This window comes from Sapajus apella, unplaced genomic scaffold, assembly GCF_009761245.1.
Source record: "Sapajus apella isolate SASKATOON/1434 unplaced genomic scaffold, GSC_monkey_1.0 scaffold24, whole genome shotgun sequence".
NCBI classification, from domain to species: domain Eukaryota; kingdom Metazoa; phylum Chordata; class Mammalia; order Primates; family Cebidae; genus Sapajus; species Sapajus apella.
Window position 1 is genome coordinate 8,582,617 of NW_022436964.1, and position 12,986 is coordinate 8,595,602.

General features: G+C 44.3%; 1 long non-coding RNA gene across 1 annotated transcript in view; it reads right to left on the reverse strand.

The window, feature by feature from the left end:
* LOC116559669 overlaps nucleotides 1-12,249 on the reverse strand; it is a 79,184-nt gene extending 66,935 nt beyond the window's left edge. The window contains exons 1-2 of the long non-coding RNA XR_004272566.1: nucleotides 11,817-12,249; nucleotides 1,138-1,290 (exon numbers count right to left, since the gene is read on the reverse strand). This is a non-coding gene — a long non-coding RNA (uncharacterized LOC116559669). The remainder of the gene's footprint in view (nucleotides 1-1,137; nucleotides 1,291-11,816) is intronic.
* Between the last annotated feature and the right edge of the window lie 737 nt (nucleotides 12,250-12,986).

The window sequence follows — 12,986 nt, forward strand, 5'->3', positions numbered from 1 at the left end:
AAAAAAAAAAAAAAAAAAAAAAAAAAAAAAAAAAAAAAAAGAAAACGAAACAAAAAAAAACAAGGACAAACTTGCTAGGCGTTCTGAATATTGTTTTTAAAAAAAAAAAAAAAAAAAAAAAAAAAAAACACCTAAAACTTAGGTAGGCATGGTGGCAGACACCTGCAGTCCCAGCTATTTGAGAGGCTGAGGCAGGAGGATGGCTTGAGCCCAGGAGGTCGAGCTTGCAGTGAGGCATTATTGAACCACTACACTCCAGCCTAAGCAACAATAGAGCAAGACTCTGTCCCAGAAAAAATAACAAAATTTTAAATGCAACAGGGGTTTGTTATAAAAATTTCAGACAAAGATGTATGTAAAGGAAACTCTCCTTGTATCACGCATTTATTGTTGTGTTACAAATAACCCCAAAACTGAGTGGCTTAAAACAATACCATTCATTCATTTTGCTCACTAATGTACAATTTGGGCAGGGCTCAGAAGGAATAGCTCATCTCAATTCCACACAGCATCTGCCAGGGCAACTTGGCCGGGGACTGGAGGAACCACTTCCAAGAAATCTGGCTAACCTGGATGACAAGTTGTTTAAAATGTTACTAAATTTAAAGCTATGATACCCCTGAAGACATATATTGCCTAGGTGATTTTAAAGGAAAATGAGAGTTGTAAGTAAAAGAAGTATAGCTTCCTCCCAATTGTTGAAGTACAATTTTCAAAAAGTTAAAAACAGCCAGGCATGGGGAGCCCCCCTGTAATTCTAGCTACTTGGGAGGCTGAGGCAGGAGGACCACTTGAGGCCCAGGATTGCAGTGAGCTGTCATCATGCCACTTCACTGTAGCCTGGGCAACAAAGTGAGAACTTGCCTCAAAAAAGAAAGTTAGAAACATGACTTTCATATAAAGTAAACACATGTCAAAGATGTATTGAATTCATTAATTATTTTAAGTAAGATATTAAGACTGGTCAAAAGGACAAAAAACAGGAGATGTAACACCAGGAATGTTCAAATGAATTAATAGATGAAAATTTAGGTACTATCCAACTGAGCAATAAAACATCATCTTTGGAGTTATCATTTCTACCAGCGGAAATCAACTATACCTCTACTGAACAATACTCATTTCTGGAGAGATTACCTTCATTCTTCAGTCTCCGTCCATGTACAGGTGAAGCTGTCCCCATAGCAAGTCCTGTTGTCCCAGATGGGTATGTAACTCAGGACCAGTCCAAAGGAGCATCCCATTCTCCCAGTGACAGACTCAGAGATGGGTTTCTGGCTCAACAGGAACCTGGAAGACACAATGCGATTTGGCAGGGACTTTTGTGAGAGCCACCACATTTTTAGGGGCACTTGAATCTGGAAGGTTTTTAGGTCTGAACTTACTGGCAGGCGTCCTGCTATCATAAGAAGCCTGACAATGAGGAAGCATAGAAGAATGGAGACAAACAATAGAAGGAAACAGCATCCTGACGACTTTAACTGAGCCCCTGAATCAACTGTGCTGCCTGATTGCAACCTTAACCCAAGACTTTTCTGTTCTGCTGGTCAATATATTTCTTTCCTTCTTGTTTTCTTGTTTAAGCCAGGTAAAAAGATTCCAAATGATCTGGGATATAATACAAGGGGTTCTCTAGCCCTGGTTTCTTCTGTGTTAGCTCATTAAACATATATTCACTTTTCCGGGTTGCAGTTCCTCCTTCTGTAAAAAGAACAAGCAATACCTACTACAAAGAGTTATAAAGATTAAGCAAGTAATAAATATAAGTATAGTATACCTTCATACTACCATAATAAAAGAGATGTCTATCTGATGCTTAATTTTTCTAAATTAGATTATATCTGATTCTAACTTCCTGCTATGGTCTGAATGTTGCCCCAGATTTCAAGTGTTAGAACCTACGATCCAGTGTAATGGTATCGAGTGGATCCTTTAGGGGATGAGTAGGTCATCAGGACTCCATCCTCATGGCTAGGGTTAAACGCTTATGAAAGTGCTAAAGGGAGCCGAGCGTGATTGTTCATGCCTGTAATCCCAGCACAGCATTTTGGGAGGCCAAGGCAGGAGCATAACTTGAGCCCAGGGGTCCAAGACCAGCCTGGGCAACATAGAGGGACTCTGTCTCTTTTTAATTTAAAAAAACAAGAAAGTGCTAGAGGGGCCAGGCACGGGTGGCTCATGCCTGCAATCTCAGCACTTTGGAAGGCTGAGACAGGAAGAGCATTTAATGCTAGGGGTTTGAGACCAGTCTGGATAAATTAGGGAGACACTGTCTCTATAAAAAACTTTATAAACTAGCCAGATGTAGTTGCTCACGCCTGCAGTCCCAGCTACTCAGGAGGCTAAGGTGGGAGGATTGCTTGAGCCTGGAGGTTGAGGCTGCAGTAAGTTGTGATTGCGCTACTGCAGTCCAGTCGAGGCAGCAGAGTGAGACCCTGTCTCAAAATAAAAAAGAAACAAACAAATAAATAGAGTGCTGGAGAAAGCTAGCTGGGCTCTTTTGCTCTTCTGCCTTGTGCTATGTGAAGACACAGCAACAAGGCCCTCACCAGATGCTGAATGTCAGTACCTTAATCTTGGACTTTCCAGCCTCCTCAATCATGAGACATAAATTTCTATTGTTTATAAATTATCCACTGTAGTAATTTTGTTCTAGCAGCACAAACAGACCAAGATATCCCCATTTACTAGGATTAGAAGACTCCCAATATCAGTCACTACAGGGGGCTCTTTTACTCTTCAGTGGTGAAATCTGTCAAAAATTGCCTAGCAAATGTGGTTTGATCTTTGGCATATCATGTTTACTATGCGGATGTTCACTATCCAAGATCCTGTGGTCCATTCAATGGCTCCACAGGCTCTTTGACCTTTAGGGTATCTGGCAACTTTTATGTAGCTCCCGAGACTATGGTGTTTGATGTTCATTGCCCCTAGCAAATGTGTTTATCATCAAAAGTTCCTGCTAATGCCTAGGATACTTCCTGATAGGAAATTGATGCTAGTGGACTTTCCTTTCACATCTCCTTAAATCCATGCAGCATTGCTAACCTTAGGCAACTCCTTGTCTTTCAACTCAATCCCCAACACCATACCACCCGAGGAACACCCTGCTGAATTCACTTTCCACACAGGGGCCTAGATAGAGCTTTATAACAGATGGCTTGTAACTTTGTTTGGGGCTGGGAACAACACATTAAAAAAATTAATAACTCAGAATAGCAACCTTCAAGAGGACCCTCAGTGAGCTCTACCTCCTGGTATTCATGCCTTTGTGTAATCCCCTCCTTTGAGTGTGGGTTGGACATAGTGACTCACTTCTAACCAACAGAATACAGCAAAAGTGATAAAATGTCACTCCCAAAATTAGCTTATAAAACCACAGTGACTTCAATCTTGTTTCTCCTTTTCCTCCCTCACTGCTCTGAGGGAAGCCAGCTGTCATAATTATGAGCTGCCCAACAAGGAATCCCATGTGGCAGGGAACTGATATTTAGGACAACAGCCAGAGGGTACCTGAGGCTTGCCAAAAGCCACGTGAGTTTGGAAGCGGATGGATCCTCCTCGAGATATTCCTTGTGATGACTGGAAACCTAGCCAACCTGAGTCCAGGCTTGCAACAGACCCTAAGCAACTAAGCGGCTGATGCCCGACTCACAGAAACTGTGAGATAATAAGTATTTCTTGTTTTAAGCCACGAAGATTTGGAATAATTTGTTATGCAGCAGCAGATAACTAATACATGGCCTCTAAGACTGGCAGCCCAGAATTTCCTGAAAACGGGGATAAAATTACTTTTCCCTCCTTTTGAAAATCTTTTTTGGCAGGGAGTAGAAAACAGCACTAAATAGCTTTGTAAATTATCCTGTGACAAATGCACATTACCTGAAGCCATGTAAGTGGATAGAACAGAAATCCCTGCAGAGGCAGAGGGACAGTACCACCTCCTGTCACAGTTCAAACAAACTCTGCCATAGTGAAGCCTGGCCATGCCCCTGGGTTGCTTGATAATCAGCAGCATTCCAAACCCTCCTACAGAAGAAAGGAGCAGAGCTCCAGGCTCAGAGGAGAGGTGGGGATGCAGCTGCCACAGTCCTTAAAGTGCCCCTTCGCCTCCCAAAAGAAACTCAAAACTGTAACTGTGGCCCCAAGACAATAACAAGCTAATTTCAGCTTAGGCTTCCAGAGACACTGGAATTTCTATATGAAAGTCTTTAAAAGGCTAAAACTCTCTCCTGGCCTGGCGCAGCGGCTCAAGCCTGTAATCCTGGGAGGCTAAGACAGATGGATCACTTGAGCTCGGAGTTCAAGACCAGCCTGGGCGACATGGTGAAACCACATCTCTACATAAAATACAAAAATTAGCCAATCATGGTGGTGTGTGCCTGTAGTCTCAGCTACTCAGGAGCCTCAGGTGGAAGGATCACCTGAACCCTGGAGACAGAGGTTGCACTGAGCCAATATTGCACCAGTGCACTACAGCCTGGGCGACAGAGACACTGTCTCAAAAAAATAATAATTATTATACAATTTAAAAAGGCTAGAGCTCTTTCCTATTATGGGAGCTAATACTTGGAGATTCTGATGCAGTTCTGAGAATTAAGCCTGTCGTGAAGGCTCCCCCAGGAATATGGGCCCCTTACACAGCAGCTGGTACCAGAAAATAATCTGTGGTCAGCAAAGCTGGGCTCTGGAGAGACCCTGGGTCAGTCCCCATCCCCAAATTGGCAGCTCATTCATGCAGAGTGTTTCCCTGACATTAAGGATAGGGAACAGGCTTTGTACTGTACAATTGCAGGGAACGCTGTTGCTGTTGGATTCAATGTCAATGACACCTGCTGAGACACAACTTTGTACAAGATGAATGGCAGGGTCAGGGGTCATACCACACTGTAAGCCCCGAGTGTGGGCCTCCACACATTTGAAAATGTTTTCTAGACAAAAATATCATCGTCTTTCCACCATTATTCAGCCAATGAGGTTTTCAGCTTTTATGGAGTCCTCCTGTTTGGCCATATGGACAAGCACTGGGGAAGGGGAGGGAAGCACAGTGCTAAAGCACCTCTCTGGGACGCTTCCCCATCTCCATTTGGGACAGGCCTTGTATTTGCTCCGGTGAGTATGGAAGTCTGGTCCCATTATGGCCATGGAGATAAGCAAAGGTATGGTACCCAACAATAACTTCCTAAAGGGCTCCAGGCCAGTCTAAGGTGCTTGCCTCACCTTCATGAAACAGATCAACAGCATAGGTGTCACCTCACCCAAGGTCTCCAGTTCTGGCTTGCCTCATGTGTGGGTGACTGAAGATCTCTTTCTGACATTTTTGAGATGGGGTCTCGTTATGTTACCCGGGCTGATCTCAAACTCTTGGCCTCAAGTGATCCTCCAGCCTCACCTTCCCAAAGTGCTGGGGTCACAAATGCGAGTCACAACACCCAGGTGTGACTGAGTATCTCTAAACTTAATTTGGAAAAGTCAAATTAAATGATGTGGGGGACTTCTGGTTTACAGCCAGGCATATAAGAAGTTAGAAGTCATCTCTTCTGTCCACCCAGCAAGCTGAAAACAATTTTTTTTTTTTTTTTTTTTTTTTTTTGAGATGGAGTCTTGCTCTGTTGCCCAGGCTGGAGTGCAGTGGCATTAACTCGGCCCTCCATAACCTCCACCTCCCAGGTTCAAGTGATTCTCCTGCCTCAGCCGCCTGAGGAGCTGGGACTATAGGCGGTGCCACTACTGCACCTGGTTGATTTTTCGTATTTTTAGTAGAGGCAGGGTTTTACCGTGTGAGCCAGGATGGTCTCAATCTCCTGACCTCGTGATCCGCCCGTCTAGGTCTCCCAAAGTGCTAGAATTACAGGCATGAGCCACCACGCCCAGCCATACAATTCTTATATCCATCAGTTCAACAAACAGCTGCCCCCAAAACTGAGGAGACAGACATGCAGATAGATAGAGAGAATACAACTTACCGGAACAGAAGCCCAGGAGCAGAAACTTCCGAGGAACTAGTGTCAAGTCGGGAAAACCTGAACTATAACTAACAAATTGCTGGAGGCGCAGTGTGGACAAGGCTGAGAGTTAAAAATTCAGGGAGAGGCCGGGCGCGGTGGCTCACGCCTGTAATCACAACACCTTGGGAGGCCAAGGTGGGTGGACCACGAGGTCAAGAGATTGAGACCATCCTGGCCAACAAGGTGAAACCCCGTCTCTACTGAAAATGCAAAACTCAGCTGGGCGTGGTGGTGCGTGCCTGTAATCCCAGCTACTCGAGGGGCTGAGGCAGGAGAATTGCTTGAACCTGGGAGGTGGAGGCTGCAGTGAGCAAAGATCACGCCATTGCACTCCAGCCTGGGCAGTAAGAGTGAAACTCTGTCTCAAAAATGAAAAAAGAAAGAAATTCAGGTAGTGGCAAACCCCCACACTTCCTGAGTGTTAACTCCAGGAGTGCCGCTAGGTTCTAAGGTCAGAGAATTCCCTAGTGATTCCTCCAGGGGGTGGGGGAAAGCAGCCATTTAAAAAGTATGCCCAGAACATCCCGTTTGTTTATAACAATGCCTGTCCTCTAGAGAAACTGGAGCCTAGGTTGACGTGGGTGAAGGAAAATACCCAACTCCAGTGGGTTCTAGCCTTCCTGTCTCACCTGAGGGAAAAACAAAACTGAAAGGCACTGGTGAAGGTGCCAGCCGAGGGGCACAGGCTCGCTACCAAGACTGAGGCCTATTCACAGGACTGTAGAACACTTCCTTTCCCCACACGCTTTCCACCACACTAAGAGGGCTGGTGTTTAATAACAAACAATGGAGGAACTATTTACTAAGCCGCTAGAGAAGATATAAGGCCAGGCACGGTGGCTCATGCCTGTCATGCCAGCACTTTGGGAGGCTGAGGTGCATAGATCATCTGAGGTCAGGAGCACGAGACCAGCCTGGCCAATATGGTGAAACCCCGTCTCTACTAAAAATAAAAAAATAAAAATAAAATTACCTAGGCATGGTGGTGCACACCTGTAGTCCCAACTGCTCGGAAGGCTGAGGCAGGAGAATCACTTGAACCCAGGAGATGGAGGCGGCAGTAAGCCAAGATTGAACCACTGCACTTTAGCCTGGGAGACAGAGCAAAACTCTGTCTCAAGAAAACAAAAAAGTGACAGTTTAAGAACCCTTTAGGGAAACTCAAAGACAGCAGGGAGACCAAATCAAGCACATCAGATGAAAGTTTAGCTTTCAGCACCCACAGCTACAGCAAACACAGCTGAAGTTCCTTGCCAGAAAAACATAGAACCTCATACCAAATGCCTGTTTACAGCAGTCTCTTTTACCAAGGACATCATGTCCAGCTTTCAACAAAAAAATCACAAGGCGTATGAAAAGACAAATAAAGTGATGGATATGTGGTATTATTGAAGGCACTATGAAAAGCATCAGTTAATCTTACCAGACATTAGTCTTTCTTTGCTCTCTAAGCCTGCCCCACTTGATAGGAGCTAAAGGCTGCTTTTCTAGGACCAGTAACCAGGAAGGAGGGCAGGTGGAGCGCTTGAGGGGAGCCAGGAGGAAGTACTTTGCCCTAACGCCTCCACTCCTCTGACTGTAAAACAGTGTTGATAAATCACGTGGCTCCAGTGGCTTGTTCATTACACATTCATTACATACAGGTGATTTCTTAAGAATACTAGCGATGGGGGACTCCATGTTTGGATCCCCTTCCACGAACACTGTATTCCCTTCCACTCAGTGTGGAACCTGCTTTCCATTCCTGCATTCCATCTTTCTGGATTCTCTCACTCAGTGTGAGAGTTAGCTGTTTCTTTCTCTCTCCTTCTCCTGTTTCTCTCTTTCTCTTGAAATAAATCACTTTCTACAAAAAAAAAAAATTAATTAATTAAAAAATAAAAAAATAGAGATGGATAGATATAGAAATAGAGATATAGAGATGTAGGTATATAGGTATACATATACATTTAATTCAGGTTATGATTGGTTTAAAGATTTTCTGATATATAGAAACTATCCATAAGTCTGTTAAATTCCTGTATTATTTTTCCTTAAAAGAAAGGCAAAACATTATCTCTGTAGACGCATCACAGTAATAACCACTCAAAAATAATTGTTTAGGCCAGGTGTGGTGGCTTATGCCTGTAATCTCAGCACTTTGGGAGGTTGAGTTGGGGGTGGAGCACCTGAGGTTGGGAGTTCAAGACTAGCATGACCAACATGGAGAAAGTCTGTCTCTACTAAAAATACAAAATTAGCCCCGAGTGGTGGCGCATGCCTGTAATCCCAGCTACACAAGAGGCCGAGAGAGGAGAATCACTTGAACCTGGAAGGCAGAGGTTGTGGTAAGCCGAGATCACACCATTGTACTCCAGCCTGGGCAACAAGAGTGCAACTCCATCTCGGAAAAAAAAAAAACAAAAACGTGTGGTCTGTCAATTGGCAGCATCAGAATCAACTGGGAGCATGGCTGGCGACATAATGTGGCCTAGTGCAAAATAAAAATATGGGCCCCGTTCAAAAAGCAGGAAAAAAGTGCTTTCGTCTTCCACAGTCCCTCAAGTTGTCATGGTGTTTTCTATTTGCCATTTAATGTCATTTTTTTTTTTTTTTTTTTTGAGACTGGGTTTCCCTCTTGTTGCCCAGGCTGGAATGCAGTGGCACGATCTCAGTTCACTGCAACCTCTGCCTCCCGGATTCAAACAATTCTCCCACCTCAGCCTCCCAATTAGTTGGGATTACAGGGGTGCACCACCACACCTAGCATATTTTTGTATTTTTAGTAGAGACGGGGTTTCATCACATTGGCCAAGCTGGTCCCTAACTCCTGATCTCCGGCGATCTACCTGCCTCGGCCTCCCAAAGTGCTGGGATTACAGGTGTGAGTCACTGCACCCAGCCCATTTAATGTCATTCTAAGTAGAAAAAAAAAAAGAACATTTTTTAATGACTAACATAGGTTTACCATTCATCTTTTTTATCAAGCAATGCCAGTTTTAAATGCAAATATGTGAGCCTTTAATTCCAAAGGTGAAATCATCGAAATAACACAACTTGTATTTTGTAACTTGTACACACAGGTGTATTTTGTTCTTACCAGAACAGTGGGAACACTAAATATACTCAACTGTTTTTCTTTCACTTCTTAATAAGCACATATTCCACTCACAATACCTTCTGCTTCCTGAAGGATAGGGAAGGACTGAAAGGAAAAAGAACCTTACCTTCTCTTCTATGTCATCATTTTCAGCATCTGTGGTTGGGTAATATAGGGAATCACTTGAACCCAGGAGATGGAAATAAATAACTCAGGAGAGATATGATAGGGTTTCTTGGTCATTCATGTTTCTTAGAACATCACTGCCTTCTTTCTGTGTTCACAGCAAGTTCTGGTACCAATGGCAAGCATGGCCTTCCCAGGCTGTCGGCGCCCCCAAACTTTCCCAAATCACAGCCATAAGACACCACTTGGGACTTGCTGAACTCCCACCAAAGTTTTACTCATGGGGCATCTCAAGCACTATATGCAAATGGGGCGCAAAAGACAGTGGCCACGTATATTCACACTGCATTGCAGAGATCTCCTCTAGTCTCTGGCTGCCTGGATCGCCCCATCAGACTTACAAAACACAAGTTCAAATTTAAAATTCACTTACAATTTTAAGAAGATGAAAATAGTGTGTTAAACCAAGCCCAGAGCCTAGGTGACTGCATAGATTGCAGCTTAGGAGTTGGCTTTGCTTAGGAGCTTAATAAAAATGCAGGTTCTCAATGCTGCCCACCTTCCACCCCACCCCCACCCCCAGACCTGTTGAATCAGAATCTGCATCTTAAGATTCCTAAGTCGGCCATTTTGGGGCACTTTTGGAGGCTCTGGTCTGGTCTAGACCACTGAAAATTCTATCTCCCAGGCTAGACTCTGACTTTACCCCCTGGGAGGCAAATGACAACTTTCTCTGATCTACCCCACCCTCTCTCTTCCCACCTCTGGGCCCTATTTGCAGCTCCCCAGGATGTTAGCAACTGGATTGCTGGCTGTCTTTTCTAAAAACAGATTTATGAGGCTTTGTTCAAATCTCATGTTTCATCTGCCTCCCAACCATAAGTCCTTTGTATATTCTTGAATCCCCGTGGCAAGGAAGAAACAACAAAGAACTTCTAATAGGAGCCTTCCTTTAAAGACCCATTTTAAGGATAGGGGCCAGAGGCGGAGCCCCCCAAAAGATGAAAGTCTTGTTAATTTACATGTCACTGTGTAACTGGGATGTCTTTATTATCGACAATTCAAAAGTGAGCATCTTGTTTCCTCACTGTTTGCTATTTCATTCCATTTATTTCTCTAGTTTTGCTAGCTTTAAAATTACCCAGAGTGAATGAAGATGGAGTATACCCTTTTTTCTACTTCTGTTTGAGACTTTTTATGATGAAACGTTGAAAACATAATAACATGTCCCCCAAAATCTTTAAAAAAGATAAAAGGAGGAGAAAAGGGAGTTGAAAATTTAATTCACTTTGGCATTCAAGAGGTGTTTAAGAATAGGCCGGGCTCGGTGGGTCACGCCTGGCCTTCGGGAAGCAGATAGCTTGAGGCCAGGAGTTTGAGACCAGCAGACCAGCTTGGTCAACATAGTGAGACATTGTCTTTACAAAAAATAAAAAATTTAGCTGGGTGTAGTGGCACACACCTGCAGTCTCAGCTACTCAGGAGGCTGAGGTGGGAGGATCGCTTGAGCCTCGGAGGTTGAGGCTGCAGTGAGCCATGATGGTGTCACTCTGTCAAAGGTGTGTGAGCCAGAGTAACTCCATCTTGAACAGGAGCTGGGTAAAATGAGACTGAGACCTACCGGACTGCATTTCCAGACAGTTAAGGCATTCTCAGTCACAAGATGAGATACCAGGTCAGCACAAGATACAGGTCATTAAGACCTTGCTGATTAAACAGTTTGCAGTAAAGAAGCTGGCTAAATTCCAGCAAAACCAAGAGAGTCACTGGAGTGACCCCTGGTCATCCTCACTGCTACCCTCCCACCAGCGCCATGACAGTTTATGAATGCCATGGCAATGTCAGGAAGTTACTCTATATGGTCTAAAAAGGGGATGTATGAATAATCCACTCCTTGTTTAGCTTATCATCAAGAAATAACCACAGAAATGGGCTAACCAGCAGCCCTTGGGGCTGCCCTGTCTGTGGAGTAGCCATTTTTTATTCCTTTACTCTCCTAATAAACTTGCTTTCACTCTACTCTATGGACGCGCCTTGAATTCTTTCTTGTGTGAGATCCAAGAATCCTCTTTTGGGGCCTGGATCGGGACCCCTTTCCTGTAACAACTGTTGTAATTCTTTCTTTTGCTCTATGCTAAACTAATTCCTATTCTTCCTTTCTGATGTCTTCTGGGGAATTACCACTCCCTCTTCTATAAGTCATGAATCATGGAGCCCCCGCCCGTGTGGCAGAGTGAGACCCTCTCTCAGAAAAAAAAAAAAAAAAAGAAAGAAAAGAAAAGCAAAGAGAAGTTTTTAAGAAGAATAACTTGGGAAGCAAATTAGGTCAAAAAGCCAAACTAGTGTAAATAAAATGTACAGGAGGCCATCGGTTTGAACCGAGTCCCTGCACAAGGCCCAACAGACCAAACCGAAATAGTCACTCATGCTAATATTCTATACCACCAAGCCACAGCTAAGTTCTTACCTGAACTTCCAACAAATCAGGAGAGAGAGCGAGCTAACAGCCAAATCCTGGAACAGGCCACTCTCAATCAGCGTGATGATGAAATCCCCTCTGCCTTGATCTTACAACGAAGGTAACTTGGAAACAACGAATCCACCTGTTGTGTTTCTGCTTTGCTCAGCTTTTGTCTGCAAAACCACCCTCCTCTGCCCAGCTCATCACAGCACTCTTTTTACTTTATAGAATGGGGCAGATTCTGAATTGTCTGATTCTAGAATCACAAATAAAAGCCAATTAAGATCTTACTAAACTTGTTGTAATTTTGTTTTATGACATTAGGAACTTTTACCTTCTTGTATCTCAGCCTGAGTCCTGAACTAGAATCACCCCTCAGCCAATAGAGTCACCCCTCAGCATGTGAGCAAAGCTTTACTGCCCTTCTATGTTGCTGCAAGTCAACAGGGAACTTTCTTGCACAATAGTGGCTCCCCTCCTTCTGTGAGGGAGAGCATTTTAAAAAGCAAGAGAAACGAGAAAGGAAAAATACAAGGAAAAAGAAGCAAACAAAAGAGAACGTTTTCTTTCTTCTTTTTTTTTTTTTTGAGACGGAGTTTCGCTGTTGTTGCCCAGACTGGAGTGCAATGGCGCAATCTCGGCTCACCGCAACCTCCGCCTCCTGGGTTCAGGCAATTCTCCTGCCTCAGCCTCCCGAGTAGCTGGGATTACAGGCATGCACCACCATGCCCAGCTAATTTTTTGTAGTTTTAGTAGAGACGGGGTTTCACCTGGTTGACCAGGATGGTCTCGATCTCTTGACCTCGTGATCCACCCACCTCGGCCTCCCAAAGTGCTGGGATTACAAGCGTGAGCCACCGCGCCCGGCCGAGAACGTTTTCAAAAGATTTGTGCAGCCCTTTGGATGGGCATGGCCTCTTTTTCCTCTTCTCTGCTAACCCCACCAGAAAACATTCTCCCAGGTGGTCAAGACTGTCGGAAGCCAATGTTGACTGTGGCTGCTTATAATTTGTTAGTACCTTTCAGGTAAGCGATATCTCAATTTTAAGATCAAGCTTTTATGTTCCCTGATCAGCACTGGAAATGGTATACAGAGAAGACACTGAGGAACAGGGCGAGGGAGTAGCACAGAGGCCATGGGAGGCATGAACTGAACCCACAAGGAGAGTGGAGGCAGGACTTGGACCTCCGGAAGGTCTTGGGCTTTTCATCAGCTCGACTTCCCCTCATTTCTCCTCCACCCGCAACCAAGGCAGAAGCAACAAAGAAACAGCCTAGCAATGAGCTCCTTGGGGTTGAGGTTTTACTGCAT